A 17,709-nucleotide genomic window follows, 5' to 3' on the forward strand; every position below is an offset into this window, starting at 1 on the left:
TTGAGTAACATATTAGGTAAATTCTGTCAATTTAAAATAAAAAATAAACTAGAAAATTTAACTATTAAATTCACACTCTGTGCTGTATTTATTCAGCATGTTAAAAGACACAAGGATTTCCGTATCTTTTGTTTTTCTTTCTTGCATCAAAAGGCTTATATGTATATTGATCTGCAACTTTTAAAAATGCTGATTGAAGGCTTTTACTCTTTTGTAGCTATTTTCAGTTTTAAGGAAGTGAGTTTATTGAGAAAGGTCAATCTTGTCAATAGAATAATAATTATATTATGTTACATTCTATGGAATGTCTGTTGCTGTAGGAAACATTTCCCTGCAAAAGTTTCTATACTAAAATAGAATTTCTCCTCCTTAGGTCATATTTCACAAGGATTAAGAGCATTAGGTGCCTCTTTTGTTACCTGACAGGAGAGCACTGCCGGGACTAAACAGCCCAAGCTGCCTAATCTTCCCTAGCTATTTCGGATAGTCACTATGCACAAGAATGATAAGTGGGAGATGCAACCCAAGGGTTCCCACTGGAAAGAGGCTTCATCATCACCTGTCTTTGCATGAAGGATTCAATGCTGAGCTCATTTTGGAAATGTGCCAGAGCCATCTTTGCTCAATAAACCCTGCTGGCAGTGAAATGCCATAATATAAACACTGAGAAATTGACTCTAACAAGAGAAATTTGTATATTTTCCCTGAAGTGTACGCTGTAATTTTTAACACCTTTCTCTCATCACATTTCTTCTTAGAAGGCTAACGCTTGGTTCACATACACATATTTTTAAGATTTCTATTTGTTGACTAATTAATGATCAACCATTCTCTACCTTTTACTTTATTAGGGTATAGATTTATATTAATAAGACATGTATCACAAATATGATGTGACAATGTAGCTCATTAAAATATCATTAGCAATAAATAATCTTGCAGATTATGATACCCTAAACCCAACTAAAATATAATTAGTGACAGCAACAAAATTCCAAAGTGTGAATATAGAAAAACACTAGTTGATGCAAACTTCATTAAGAGTAATTTGATATATTAAGGACTAAATCCAGTATAATTTCTTGTTCCTGTATTGACCAATACTGGGCCATTTCCCTGACTTAATATTAAAAAGTTAAGGGCAAGCTTCTAGAATACGGGACAATAAGCCAACTAAAATAGCTTTCTTATCAAGACTAGCTAGCTTAAGACTTATTTCAAGACCCTTGCCTCACGTTATACATCAATCCAAAGCCAGATTATTATAAATTCCATCTAATTTCAAGCAGTTCCACACACTGTAAGTCTTACCTCAACGTCATAAAATTCAGGAGCTCAAACCCCTTAAATATACTGCCCTCACTTTCCCCTCTCGACATACTGCTGACACTATGTCAAGTTGGTGGTCCCCCTTATCGTGATAAATCAAATAAACTTGGCTTGGTTTAACCAACAGTTTTTACTATAGGTTTTTGGAAGGGGAACAGTCAACAGCATCAAAGCATTTGAAACATTACATAGAACCAAAGATTTTATTTCAACAAATTTATCCTTAAAAAGACTCCAAATGTAGTCTAATATATAGACTAACATTTTACATATATATATAATATTATATATGAAAAATATCTCATAACAGAGAGATCTTCATTTAAAGCAGCATATTCATAAGCTGGAATATCATAAAATCATGAACAAGCAAGTATTAAGAATGAGATATACTGTATTATTTCAAGGAGTATAAAATAGATGCTTAAGCGCTGGCTGGTGTGGCTCAGTGGATTGAGTGCCAGCCTGGAAACCAAAGGGTCATTGGATGAACTCCTAGTCAGGACACATGCCTGGGTTGCACTCCAGGTCCCCCACAGGGGGCGCTCAAGAGGCAACCACATATTGATGTTTTTCTCCTCTTTTCCCCTCATTTCCCGTCTCTCTAAAAATAAATGAATAAAAATCTTTTTTAAAAAAGCAACATATAAAAACCATTAAAAAGTAAAATAAAAATATACTGAAAATAATTTTTGCCTTTCATTCCAACAAAATCTATCTCTCCCAAATTTTGTCTATTTCTATAAAGCTCAGCAACATCTGTCTTGTTGCTGCAGTAAAAAAATATGGATCATTTTGGTTCCCAACTTCTGTTTATATTTTATCCAAAACTTTATCTTGTGCTTGAATGACATAGCACAAGATATATTTGGCCAATTATATCTTATATCTCATATATTTGGCCAATTTTCCCCATACATGTATTTCCTATTCTTGAGATCTTTGTATCTTTTTGCGAGGATACTGTGACGTGAATTTGTCTTGCAGTCTTAATTCCTAAGTTAATTCTCAACACAACAGCTAGTTTGACTATTTGCAAATGCAAATTTGATATAAACTGGACCTCTTCAATATTCACTCATTGGAATTGGAATAAACTATAAACTCCTAATTATGACATAAAATAGTTACATAATATAAGTGGATATACAACTCTTTCTTTCAACGTTCATCTCTTATTCTCTAGCTTAAACCAGTCAACTTCACTGATTTCTTTCAGAGTTTTTCAACTATATCATTTTCTTGCTCCACTTTAGGATTCTATATGTGTTATTGGACTGGAATGAAATTCTCCAGTNTCTATTTCTATAAAGCTCAGCAACATCTGTCTTGGAATTGGAATAAACTATAAACTCCTAATTATGACATAAAATAGTTACATAATATAAGTGGATATACAACTCTTTCTTTCAACGTTCATCTCTTATTCTCTAGCTTAAACCAGTCAACTTCACTGATTTCTTTCAGAGTTTTTCAACTATATCATTTTCTTGCTCCACTTTAGGATTCTATATGTGTTATTGGACTGGAATGAAATTCTCCAGTATGTTGTTAGCTTTTATGTATTGTTGGAGAAATATAATTAAAAAAGAGAAACTTCTTACAACCCAGTAATTGTATCCACAAAACTAGTAGAGAAAGAGAACATTTTTATTATCAAATGAACATTGAATAAGTATGACATTCATATCAAAGGCAATCTTCTCAGAGATTTCAAAGGCAGAAAGGAATCTCATGCTTTTATATAAACAAGGAGATACAACCCATCACAAACATGTTCTCAAGGTACACAGTAACCAGTCTTCAAGCGAGAGGAGTCGATAGCATCCCTGATCACATATAGTTCATCCTAATTTATTTGGTAATTGGAGTGATGATCCATGTTGATGAATTCAATTTACACAGAAAGAAAACAAACAAATATACAAAAAACTCGTATCTTTATGACTGGAAGTAATCTTACAAGTTAAATTTACAATCCACCAAAGTTACATTCCTGTAATCCTACAGAAACTGGCAGATAGGAAAATACTTACATTTTGAAGAGATGAATTTCAAGTCTTTGGGGAAGTTATTCCAAGGACCCGAAGTTGATAAAAAGACATATTTATTTTCTGAAAGATATATTTCAAATGGACAAAGAAGGTATTACTATGAAAAATAATATAAATGGAGCCACTTCAAAATGTTGGAGCTGCTGTCCCAGAGGAACTGCCTTGCGTGTCTTACTTCTCAAATTTTGGAATATTTAAATTGAACAAAATAACCTTTGGAGAGGGCCAACATGGCAATTCAAAATAACTGTTTCCAAAGCTAACAGAAATCATACATTCTGACTGCTGGACTGAAAACTATAGACATTCTTTTTCCTTTTTTGCACCTTTTTTGTTGTTGTTTGGTTACTGTTGTCCCACCTTTTTCCCCGTTGCTCTCCCCGCCCCGTTTCATCTCCCCACTCCCACGGTAGAATTAGCACCACCATGTACAACCCAACGACAACTTAGCTGGTTTGCACACCTTCAGAAATGTCTTCCTGGACTTATTAACATCAATAGAGATTCCTTCTTTCTAGTCATATAATTATTTCCCTTCTCTTTTATAAAAAACTTTTTCCTTCACTCTCTATTTAGAACGCTATTTGGGTTTCTGTCTGCATCAGGGCTTACCAAATAGCTAATTTTTTGGATATCAAATAAATGCTTGCCTCTCACTTTGGCTTTTATTTTTAGGTTAACATTTGCATGTTTTCTTTCTCTTTTTAAAAAGATTTTATTTATTTATCTTTAGAGGGGAAGGGAAAGAGAGAGGGAGAGAAACATCAATGTATGGTTGCCTCTCGTGAGTCCCCTGCTGGGAACTGGCCTGCAACCCAGGCATGTGCCCTGACTGGGAATCGAACCGAAATCCTTTGATTCACAGGCCCGTGCTCAATCCACTGAGCTATGCCAGCCAGGGCAGCATGTTTTCTTTTAAAAATATTTTTAAACTTTTACTTTATTTATTTTTAAGATTTTATTTATTTATATTTTAGAGAGAGGAAGGGAGAAAGAGAGGGAGAGAAACCTCAGTGTATGGTTGCCTCTCACATGCCCCCCTACCAGGGACCTGGCCCGCAACCCAGGCATGTGCCCTGTTTGGGAACAACCCTTTGATTTGAAGGCTGGCACTGAAACACTGAGCTGCACCAGCCAGAGCTACATTTACAAGTTTTCTAAGGTGAATATCCTGACAAAGGAGAAGGGAATCTCGTTCCTTATTTTCAACAAGAAATACATCTTTTTATTGAGAAATACATCTTTTTAAAAAATTGTATAAAAATGTTTAAAAACTTTGAAAAAATTGTCTATAGAGTATCTTCTTGGTTGGATTTATTTCTAAGTGAAGAGACTACCCTAAATTGTCTTGTTTTCTCTATGTCTGCTTCCTCATTGCCCTTTCAAATTTTCTAATTATCTATCTTTCTTTATTTGTTTATTATTTATATTCCCAAAGGAGCATTGCCAGTCTATCCTGATTAGTTCCTTGAAGTTAAATTGCCTTTTCATCTAAAACAGAAAATATTTAAGTGTAAATCTGAGAAATTGTGGAAAAGATCTGAAAAATGAAGAAACTATGCTCAGAGAAATTGAAGAAGACCTAAATCAGTTTAGAAATGTATATTTTCTATGTGTGAAAAAACTCAGTATTGTTAATATAACAATTCTTTCCAAACTGATTTATAAATTCAATGAAATTCCAGTAAAATCATAACTTATCAGTAGAAATTGGTAAGTTATTCTAAAATTCATATAGATGTTCAATGCACCAAGAATGCTCTTCACAGCTACTAAAAATAACACTGTTGGATGGCTAACATCGTTGAATAAGTGCACGCCATCCTAAAGATAGTTTAAATTTTTTTTCTGAACTTAAAGTACCAGCCTCAATTATAAAGATACATTTTAAATTCTGTGGCCCCAGGAAGTGTTTGTTTGCTTTTTCTTTCTGTTTATCTCTCTAGGCTTTATTTTTATTTATATTTTGTAAAATCAACATTTTATTCCCTAATTAATTTCTGATAATATATTCCAGGTGTTCTTTCTGCAGAGGCCACTTAAAATGGGAAAAATTTTACTTTTGTTGAAGAACTAACTCTGATCCAATCTCCACACAAAAAACATCTGAGTTCTTATTGCATGTATGTAAGTATCATCTTTCCTCTTTCTTATTGATCTGGGCTTTGAACCTCTAAGCAACTGTTTCAAAATGGTTTCTACTGAATATTGTGTAATTTTATCTTTCAATGTGGATGTATCAGAAACTCTCTAAATTTATATTGTTCTAAAAATATATTCTGCTCATCTAAGTTAAATATCTTAATTAAAAGTCAATCATGACCTTGTGAAATATTCCATAGATATAGGTTTATATTTATAAATATCAAGATCATTTACCCAACATCAAAATAGAACATCACTATCACACACATCCACACGCACACAATTGCTACCGAGGTTTAGAGGAACCCTCCTCCAATTGTTCGGTTTAGAAAGGAAGAGACAATGTTACTTTCTCTTCACTGCTGATGCTGGGCAGCTATTCAGGAGAGAAATGGCCTCTTTAAATAGAGACTCCTATGAGTTTGATACCTTTCTTTTAAAGTTCTTGAGAGTATTGCTGTTCCCCTACAAAGAAAGGCTAATCTTTTGTAATGTATTGAAAAGGAAGAGCGTATTTAAAGCAGAGATGGTACAATGCCTGAAAAAGCTCTATTCTCATCGCATTTAAGCTACAGGCCATGTCTTCTAACACTGTGTAGCCAAAGTTACTGCAAAGCTTGCTAGCCCAGGGATCACGATAGAGTGCACCTTGAAAACTGACCTTCTTTCCGTGTTGCTTTTAAGTTGTACTTCCTCTAGGGTAACTTCCCTACTGCCTTCCCACTTCACCATTCCTGTATTCTGAAACCTCTTTTTTGAATAACATGATATGCCATTTATAATGTGGCCACATTTTTCTACTTTTCATAAACAGGTATGGTTGAATGGTTGATAGTGCATATAAAAAATAATACCTTACATTTTTGAAGTGCTAAGTTTGAATTCTTCTTCATTTCTCACCATGCTTACTTGTTGGCTGAGAATACCTGAAATATTGAATTGATATTTTTAAATAATCTATAAACTTTTATTTTAACATGATATTTTACAGAGCATTTAAGGATCTATATTATATTGGATATTAGTATTTACAAGAATCTCAAGAAAGCTAATAGCTCTGTCTACCTAAGGATGTTTAATTAAGCAAAGAGGACAAATATTTCTCTTTTGGCTGTGAAAAAATTCTCCCAGATATTTCACACAAAGGACTTGCTTAGGTTGGTGCTATTCACATACTATTTAGCAGGCATCGACATAATTATGTTTTGCTTCTCCTTAGAACTTCCTATGCCAGAATAGTCAATTCCACAATGAAAAACAGAGTCGGTCCTAAATATTTTTATGCATTCTTTTGGCATTGGGGATGGATGTAAGTATTTACTCAAATTAAAAGTGTCCTTGCCCTGGCTGGTGTAGCTCAGTGGATTGAATGCAGGCCTGTGAAGCAAAGGATCGAGGTTTGATTCCCAGTCAGGGCACATGCCTGGGTTGCAGGCCAGTTCCCAGCAGGGAATGCATGAGAGGCAACCGTACATTGATATTTCTCTCCCTCTCTCCTTCCCTTCCCCTCTAAAGATAAATAAATAAAATCTTTAAAAAAAAGTGTCCAGTGGTGACTATAATTGTTAGTGTTGGAAAATAAGAGTTTTACATTGAAATAATTTTAACGCATTGATATTCTGAGGAAATGCATATTTCTGTTTGCATAACCTAGTTGAATGATTGTCAATGAACCACTTAATGTTCAGAAAACATTTTCTCAAATTTTTAAGATATCACTTTTAATAGGATTGTGGACCATATACCCATGTCTAAGGATGAGCAATACCTTTATTTTTTACATGAAATTTTGTGTAGGGGGTGAGCTTCAACACTGGGTCTTTATTAATAAGATAGATAACAAAGTAAATTTTTAACTCCCAATTAACATCCCTATAGCATGTGCTATTTGGGTAAGATTTTCTGTTTTATGACTAAATCTGAATTAAGATTACTGTCGATTGACTATGCTCATCTTTGATTGCATTTACTGTCGTTGTACTGGCTCTTACTCACAGTTGTACTGCAAGTTGTACTCGCAAAAAAATACAAAATATGCTTACTAGTGAGAAGTTGGTTATTTATTTTTTTTTAATTTCTAGTAGAAAGTCTCTTTTCCATTTCAGGTGGAACAGGACCTATCACTGTCACCAGTAAGTTGTTCCCTGGGAAAACTTCTATAAACAGGCTTCATTTTCAAAGTTTTTCTCATTGGTGACTCTGTAAAACAGCTGCGACACTATCCTATGATATGACAAACATCTATTCAGAATGTACATACAATTATCTGAATGCAAACTTCATCAACTTCACATGTGCGACTACTTCATTATATTTATGTTGCACATATACAATAACTTTGAACAAAACTTTAGCTTCCAGACTTTGGAAGTCCACAGAGTTTTTTACCTTTAAAGATTTGAATATGCACACCTTATGTGGTCAGTAGCACACAGCAAATAAAGCATGGATACCTAGTAAGTTAAACAAAATGAATTAAATGACTTCAGAATAAAGGACTATCCTTTAAATGTAATTAGTTTAACTTTATGAACATTTCATTGCAGTATTCTTACTTGTTTTATTTCACTACATACCATGGTGAATTTTATCATGAACAGAGCATCTATTTCTGAAACAGGATGTTAAGGATCGCTGATCTAGAGTAATGGTCTTTGGAGTTTCATGCGAGTCAACCGAATGGTGTTCAAGAAAATGCATCACTGTGTTAGGGAAAATATCAAAGGTTGAATTTATATCTAGTTTTCCATTTTAAAACTGTTTTGATTTCAATATTTGTATATTGCATGCAATGTAAAATACACAAATATAGTAGTACATAAATGTAGTTTGTAAACAAACGAGAAATACACTGGGAGTAAGACTGATTTGGCTTTTTAACTGATAGGATATACAATCAAGTAATTGAGGCATATTAATATAGTTTATTAGTCTTTGTGATTCTTATTTTCTAGTCTAGTGATTTTATACTGTGTTGATAGGAAATCCAAGGGCATTAAACATCCCCTTGAGAGGAGACACAAAGGGAAGGGGAAGGAAGCTCAACTTTTCCACCTCTACTTATTTTTATATCAGGACACCTCCCATTTGTTTGCTTTACAGAATGCACTTTAATGTTTTAATTCACTAGTTGGAAAAATTCTGTTAATAATTCTAAAATGCTCATTAGGGACCAGTGTTATGGGGTAATCTGACAGGGCCATTGGAGCCAGTAGAAACCACGTTAGTCACAGTGATAGGGAAGGAAGAGAAGGCGAGCCCTGCAAGGGTGTCTAACTCCTGCTTCCCGTGTGTGTCAATTGTGTTTCCAGTAGTAAATAAAAATTAACAGTTTAGTGGGAAAATATATTCTATAGGATGTAGGTGGTACTGTGAAATTAGAAGTCAGCAAAAAAAATCTCTGAAATGTTTGAACACGTGGACCTTTAAAAGAGTATAAGATGAAGATAATGGGACAGAAATAGAAGGGAACAATCAGTCTTACTGTCAGGATAAAAGTGAGTCCTACTTGATAAATAGTGTCTAACCCTTCACATACAGGAGATTTTCCAGTGGGTTTAACGGAAAATAACATTAGGAGTGGTGAAGAGAGGACTCAACGATCTTCGACTACAAAAACTGTTCCTTCCATTACATTATTTTTTCTCCACTACCACTCTGAAGTAAATATACACAAAAATAATGTAAGATAAAGAGAACGATAACTATCAAACCAATGTACAGAAAAGAACTTTGTTGTTTCCTGAGGTTTATATAATGTCATGTGGCAAATGTTGCAGATTAAAGAAGTTGAATAATTAAATTTGTCGAAGTTGATGACTCCTGAACTTTTCCCAAAGCTTCAAAATGTAGTTTTTAAAAGGAACAATAGCATTATTGATTAAATAAATAAATCAATATAAATAAAGTAGATAAAAATGAAATAGTGGAATAAAGCAAAAATAATTTGCTTTTGGAAAATTTTACCAGTATTGCTCTTGCACACAGTAGCTAATAAGCTAAACATAAGTTCATACTGATCAAATGAAATAAAAAGTAAAAATTTTGGAGACCTCATGATTATGAAAATCTTATATTTTAAATTTAAAATAATTATTTTATATTTTTATATGACTACAACCATTATATTTCTCTTTCTAAAGCATTATTTCATTGTTTGCATGTTTTAAAAGGCTGGATAATATTCTAGAAAGTGAATTCATCATAAATATTTTTTAATTTTAATTGGCAAAATGTAATCTTCTTCCAAATTTCAGCAATTATCAGCATTATATATTTTAAACATTATATTTAGAGAACATTATAGTTTGTATATACAAAAAATAGATGCTTTTTACTTTTAGAATTGAAGAAAGGAGAAAATTTTAGACAAGTAATGTCTGACCAGAGAGCTGAGGGCCCAGTAAGAGTGAAATAAATAAAGGCAGAGAGAAGACAAATAATACAAAGCTAATCATATGATCCAAGGCTCAGAATACGTCAGAGGTCTGTAAGTTGCTCTCCCCTGCTGTTAGTCTGTATCTCATACAATTTAACTATGTCATGTTTTGAATAAGTTACTTATTTCAGAACAGGGTTATATTAACAACATTGCTGCAAAAATAGTAAATAAATGCCTTCCCTTTCCCCTATTGTTAAAATTGTACTTGTCTCTTATTGCTGTTCTAACAAAAAACAAAGTGGCTTTAAATAACACCAATTTACTCTCTTAAACTTGTGTAGGTCAGAAGTCCTAAAATCAGGGTGCCAAGATGTCTGTGTTTCTTCTGAAGATTTTAAAGAATCCATTTCTCTGCCTCTCCCAGCTTGTAGAGGTCAACTACATGCCCCAATTCCTTGGTCTGCTTCCTCCGCCTTCAAGAGCCAATAGCATAGTGTTTTAAAATCTCCCTCTCTTCCCTTCTCTCTGTCTCTCTCTCTGTCTCTCTGTCTGTCTCTCTGTCTGTCTCTCTCTCTCACACACACACACACACACACACCACATCTCCAATTCCATCACTGCATCTCTAATTCTGACCCTTCAGTCTCCCTTGTATAACGACCCTTCTGATTATTCAAGATCCAAGATTTACATGTGTGGAATTTCTGTTTCTGTCTCAGAAACGCTTTCATAGATTCTGGAAGTTGTGATGTGGATGTTCGAGGGGACCGTTATCCTGCCTATCACAGACAATGGACCCTTGAACGATTCTGGGATTGGAGGCACTTAGCTTCTTTGCAGTAAAAAACCTGTGTGTAACTTAAGTTGGATTCCAGACCACTAGTTGACCCTTCAATGATGTGGGTTTGAATTGTGAAGGTCAATTGAACTGATTGTGTCCAATAAACAGGGCTGGCAAAGTGAATAGAGTGGGTCAATTGAGAAGTATATATAACTAGACCCATGCAGTTTAAACCCACATTGTTCAAGGATCAGGTATATTTGCTTCAATTAATAAATCAATATTGATACATTATTATTAACAGAAGCTTATACAGGATTCAGATTTTCTTTGACTTTTCTTAATGTCCGTTCTGTTCCAGTATTCCACCTACGTTAATATATTCCATCCAGAAGTCTCATCTCCTTAGTTCCCTAATGCTTGTGATATTTCTCAGGCTTTCCTCAGATGACCTTGATTGTTTGGAGGTTTACTGATCCAGGTATTTGGCAGAATGCCCTTTAATTGGGGTGTATCTTAGGATTTCTCCTAATTTGATAGGAATTATTGATCGTGGGGAGGAAGACCACAGTGGTAAAGTGTCATTTATATCACATCATATTAAGGGTATATGTTATTAATATGACTTATCACTGCTGATGTTAACCTTGATCATCTGACTTGAGTTGTTGTCAGATTTTTCTGCTATAAATTTATTCCTTTAAAAATTTCCTACCCATATAGTGCATCTTTGGAAAATAGTCACCATATGCAGTCAACCTTTAAGAAAGTGGGATCATGCTTCACATTTTTAAGTGCACAATATTTGTATAAATTATTTATAATTATTCTGAGTGAAGAATTTATATCTTTTCACTTATTTATATATTTGAACATTTATTTATATCTTAAATATTTATTTTATATTTTGGATTATAGTTCAATTTTCATTCATTTTTGTTGCTAAAATTGTTGTAGTTTGTCATTTTGCGCTCATTCATTTGCCCCTATGTTCCTTTGACACATCCCATCTGTGTGTGTGTGTGTGTGTGTGTGTGTGTGTTGAGTGCTCTATTACTTTCTGACAAGACACAAAACAAGAAGTTTCATGTTCATTTTGTATATTTCCTTCCCTAGTCCTAGAATGAGCCACCTAACCAAAAATCCCTGGTTCCTTTAAGTGAAGAATCGTATTAAAAACCAAGATACATATGCAAAGTGCTCTCTTTTTTACTGGAATGCTAATGCTTCTATATCCTTGCAGTTGACAGAGGAAATATTATAAATACATTTTATATATGTATATATGTGTATATATATTGCTATATATAACCATCTGTAAGAATAGTAAACTAAACATAAATTCATACTAATGTTTCCAATTGCAAGCTATTGTCACATGAGTTATTCTAGGCTCTACCCCTTTGTTATCTGTAACCTTCTTTCTTACCTGCAAGAGACATGGCTTGTACCACCTGATATTTACCTGCTTAATTGTTTAATTTCAGTATACATGTGGTGTGCCTTAAGAATTTTTAAGTCCATACTCCATGGAACACAACACTTTAACTGGACATAATGCATCACAGTTCCTTTGGCTTTAAAGACTTCACATATGGCCAACATTATTTAAATAAGCATCTATTCCTCCAATGACTTTATTGATGTTAGTTAATGCATTTCTGATACACGTAGATTATTTGATCCCATTCTGCTTTTCATCCCCAAATCCCCAAACATCCTGTACAATTTTTAAATGTTTACACACAACAAGTTTACAATTTGTGTGGTAATGTTCTCCGAGTCCTGACAAATGTTTAATTACTGTCCCAGGTGCCGGTTTTTATCTCACACAATTAAGTTTTATTAATTTGTAAAGGAAACCTCAGGAGAGGGTGACTCACTTCAAAGGTTAAGTTCAATCTGTTAAGGGGAAATGACAAGAATTTTAGAAAATGTATTAATGACAGGGATGAAATGTCAAGAGTTTGGTAAGTTAGATTGTGTCATGAATTCTTTTAGAAATAAGATGAACATGGTGGAATCTGAATATTAATCACAGGGAACAAAATTCTAGAATTTGCAACAAAAATATCTTGCTTAGCAATGATTTTTCTTCCAAAGTATTTCAAGAGACTGAGTGGATCCACTGCAAGGAGACAGTTGGGAGGCAGGCACATATGGTCTGTCTTGATCAAACCCACGAGAACCACCAACAGAATGGTTGGCAGTCAAAAGTCTAGCATAACCTAGGAACACTGATTTGGGGTGGCATATTTGGGTATTAGCAAGCTAGTCTCAAATAAACTCCATATTTGGCATATTTTCTTTCCACTCTCCTGCAGTCCATGTCTCCAACATGTAAGGTACCTGTACACTATCCTAATTTTATTTTCTAACTGTAACTATTAGCCTTGCATCTTGTCTAATGTACTATTATGACTACACAAGTAATCATAATTCTCGTCTCCTTCATTCACTTTCAGTTGGCTTCCAAGGCATTGCATAATTCTTTTTTCTTCTTAATTTACTAGCCAGAGCTGTTTCTTGATTTCTTTCCCTGCTATCAAACTCTTATATTGTGCATGTTAGAGGTCAGTCTTTGTCCTTCTTCTCCTTTCTATACACATTCAGTGGACCATCACTTTATACAGTTGACTGGCTTTATAGTCAAATGTTTGCCAAGAATTGCAGTCATATCTTTGGGCCAGTTCTCTCCCCATAATTTTAGATGCCTGGGTCCAAATGCCTACTTAACATTTGCACTAAGATATCTAATGCGTATACCTCCAAATCAAACAGAACACACAACGCAGTCTACTTCACCTCAACTCATAGCAACTCCTTCCTTTTTAGTGGCTTGAGATAAAATGTTTGAGTCATCTTTGACCCTTTTGTTTCTCTTAAATGAAATCTAATCTTTTAAGAGTTTTTATTAGATTTGCATTGAAAAAATATTATGATACAACCATTTTGTACGTTAGTATAACTCTAATCAAAGCCATTCTTGTCCCTGATATTTAATGTATACAAGGTTGGGAAAATGTAGGTTTACAATTGTTCATATGAAAGATAATAACATAGTTAATACATAATAAAAAATAATAAATGCTGTTTTGTGCACTCACAACTTTACCAACTTTTATCTTACCTTTAAATAGCTATTAGACCACAAAGTACTGTATAATTACTTTATACACTAGACCACAAAGAAAACTTCAATAAATCTTTAAAAGGAGATGATTCAGAGGCTACATTTCATGTTTACTATACTTCCTACCTAAAATGTGACTTTAAAAAAGAGTGTAAAGGAGAAAAATAGCCACAATAAATTTTTTTTATTTGATTAAATAATTATTGGACCTAAGAGTTAGATGTCATTGAAGACTTAGAAAACAATAAACATGAGAAAGTTACATATTAATACCCGTATTATTGAACAAGAGTCAGGGGAAAAAGAAAATTATAAAGTAGGCATTTTGTTCCAGGAGTTGAAAGGCATAAAATAAAGTTCTAGAAAGCAGGAATTCCCTAGGAGCATGAAGATTCAGAATTCAGACCTTCCTCAGTCCTGCAGTTTGTAATTTATAATTTTAAAAAGTAAAAATACTGTTTCATTGAAAATCACTTGACATCATGGATGGAACTAGAAAGCATTATGCTGAGTGAAATAAGCCAGGTGTTGAAGGACAAATACCATATGATCTCACCTTTAACAGGAAGCTAAACAACAAAACAAACAAGCAAGCAAAATATAACCAAAGACACTGAAATAGAGAACAGGCTGACAGTGACCAGAGGGGAGAGGGGAGGGAATTTCAGGGGAAAAGGAGAGGGATTTAGAGGAACATATATAAAGGATACATGGACAACAACTGAGAAGGGTGGAAATGGGAGGGAGGCGGGGAGCATGGGGGTGGTATGGGATGGGATGGGAGTAATAGACAGAAAACTGTACTTGAAAAATAATTAAATTAAAAAATTGGGAAAAAAAGAAAATCACTTGGCTTATATCAAAGTCTTTAATAAATTAATGCTTCTCATAGCCTCTGCCAAATGGCCCACATAGACCATCACAAGTTTGAACCTCAAAGCACTAAATGTTATAGGAAATAGGTTATAAGAAAGTTCCCTGTGTCAAAATAACCTTTCTATACAAGACTAAAATTACTTGTGCACGAATAAGCAAGCTTCATATGTAAGGCAAATTGAACACGCAACAAAACATTTTGTAGCACCTTGTAAACTATAGTCATCCAATCAGCCCCTCTCGGTCTTCTGCTTCTTGATTTCGGTGATTTGAAAGCACGGTGAGAGTAGATAAGGTGTTTGCTACAAGAGAGGGTGTCTCTGCAATGCACAAGGGGAATTGTAAACTCAGCCTTATGATCCTGCCATTAGTCTTTTCATGATTCGGAGCCACAGCCTCTCTGAGATAACATCTTTGTTCACTCCACCTTGAGCTTTGAGAAGCCTAGTGGCATCTTGATTTTTTTAGCCTTTTATTAAGCATAAGCCTAGAAATAAGGGGAAGCTAAAGGAAAAGGATTAGAGAGGTTTATTTAACACTGTCTGAGAAAGAAAATCCTTGCCTTACTGCCAGATGTATTAAACTCCTGATCTTGCAATTGCATAAAATTATCACTGGCATTATATCTATGTCAATTAAACCTAGTGCTGGAGCAAATGATTTAACCAACTTCTCCTTCAATGTCATTCAAGAACTCTAATTAGTTTGGGGGGTGTGTTTCTTTCCTAAGTAGTGCTGCAGTAATCTATCTATTGTTATATACATCATTAAAGTTCATTAATATGAGAGTATTTTGGAGGAGTTTATGCACTTTGGGGAGGGAACTGCTAAGTCATGTGTGTTCATAAAATACTCCGAATTAAAAATGTTAGAGTACAGTGTTTTCCATCATCAAATATTTTAATGTTATAAACAGGTTGATAACATTTCTGCTTGTATTTCAAAGGTCTCAATTTTTATAACACATCAATTACATTAATAAGCACTAATTTCCTATTAATTAATAAATTCATAGATGGATGAGATTTTATCCAAGATCCTATTTTTGTAAAGGGGAAAAAGAATTAAGGCACAAAAGTTTAAATTCCCAAATTTGCATATCACACTTTCTTCTCTCTTGCTTCTCTCTTCTATGTTATAGAGATCCTAACTGGAAATTGACTATTAAGAAAAATAGATTTATAAACTTAGCAATAAACTGGAAATTATTTTTTGGAAATCATTGCTTTGAGAGTGATATTTTCATTCTTAATTTGTGCAAAAGCTCATTGACTTACCTTTGCACTAAGCACCGATTAATTTCTGTATACTCTATAAAGTATTTTGTATATGCATGCCTTTAAAAAAATCACTTTCAACGTGAGGATAGGGAGCTGATCTTTTTCTATTTCAGAACGGGGCACGTAGTTAGAAATTCTTTGCTATTTGTTGATTAGCCACTTTATTTTCTAAATAGTGCAGCTAAAATTTAATAATAAAAATAATATTTGTTTACATATGCTTACTAGTTATAAGTATATGTGAGTTCTTTTAATGTTTTCGTATAACCAGAACTTAACAAGTGTGCTTTATATGTAAGTACAATGTTACAGATACTAAGAGAAAAATAGGACGGGAGCAAATATTTCAAAGGGCCCAGAATCTCCTTGATTACCCAGAGCATCCAGTTTAGGTGATCAAGGAGACTATGCCTCTGGACCGCAGAGAGCACCTGCTACGCATAGACACCTCACAAAGACTGGGGATAGAACAGATCTATCCAATACATAGCAACAAACACAAAGAGGGAACCAAAATTGGGAGACAAAGAAACAAGGCCCAAATCTTTAAAAAGAGAGGGAAATCTGTAGAATTAAAGCTCAGTTAAATGGAAATAAACAATTTACCAAATACACTTTTCAAAGTAATGCTTATAAGGATGTCCAACAGCATGAAAAATGACATAGAAACCATAAAAAGGGCCAGTCAAAAATAAATAATGAAATAAATAATGCATTGGAAGTAATAAACAGTAGGTTGGATGAAGCTGAGAATCAAATCAGCAATTTGGAAGGCAAAGAACAAAAGTCCCCAATCATAGCAGCAAAAATAAAATAAAAAGTGAGGATAATTTAAGAGATCTTTGGGACAAATGGAGTATAGCAATGTCCATGTTATTGCGGTACTAGAATGAGAATAGTGAGAGAAAGGCATTGAGAACCTATTTGAAGAAATAATGAACAAAAACTTCCCTAACCTGGTGAAGGAAAAAGACACACAAGTCCAGGAAACACAGAGTCTCAAACAAGATGAACTCAAAGAGACCCACACCAAACCACATCATAATTAAAATGGCAAAGATTAAGGACAAAGAGAGAATCTGAAAGGCAATAAGAGAAAAACAGTTCTTGGTAAGGGAGTTTCCGTAAGACTGTCAGCTGATTTCTCAATAGACATATTTCAGGCCAGAAGGGATGAAATGTTCAAAATGATGAAAAGCAAAAGACTCCAATGAGACTGCTTTATCCAGCTAGGCCATCATTTAAAATCGGAGGAGAAATGAAGAGATTCCCAGAAGAGGATGTTCCTTTAAAAAAAGGAAAATTCTCAAATCAGTCATCTACATTCCTAGCTGAACTCATTAGAAAAGAAGTAATTGTTTTATTTTAACCAAAATTATCAATAAAACAAGCAAGCAAACAAAATATAATCAGAGGCATTGAAATTAATAGCAAACTAACAGTGACCATAGGGCATTGGGAAGGGATAATGGGGGGAAGCGGGGAAGGGTTTTCAGGAACATCTGTGAAGGACAGACACATGGACAAAACCAAGGGTGGGGGGTGGGATCAGAGGTGGGAAGTGGGGATGGCTGGGTTGTGGGGGGGAAGTGGGAGGAAAATGGAGACAACTATACTTGAACAACAATAAAAAATACTATGTAAATTCTTAAAGTATGATTTAAAATCATGGATAAATCGCTAGCAAGGTTCAGAAATATCAAAAACAGTAAGGCATGAATCACCAGTAT

This window comes from Sturnira hondurensis, unplaced genomic scaffold, assembly GCF_014824575.4.
Source record: "Sturnira hondurensis isolate 20B ecotype Veracruz unplaced genomic scaffold, ASM1482457v3 Scaffold0015596, whole genome shotgun sequence".
NCBI classification, from domain to species: domain Eukaryota; kingdom Metazoa; phylum Chordata; class Mammalia; order Chiroptera; family Phyllostomidae; genus Sturnira; species Sturnira hondurensis.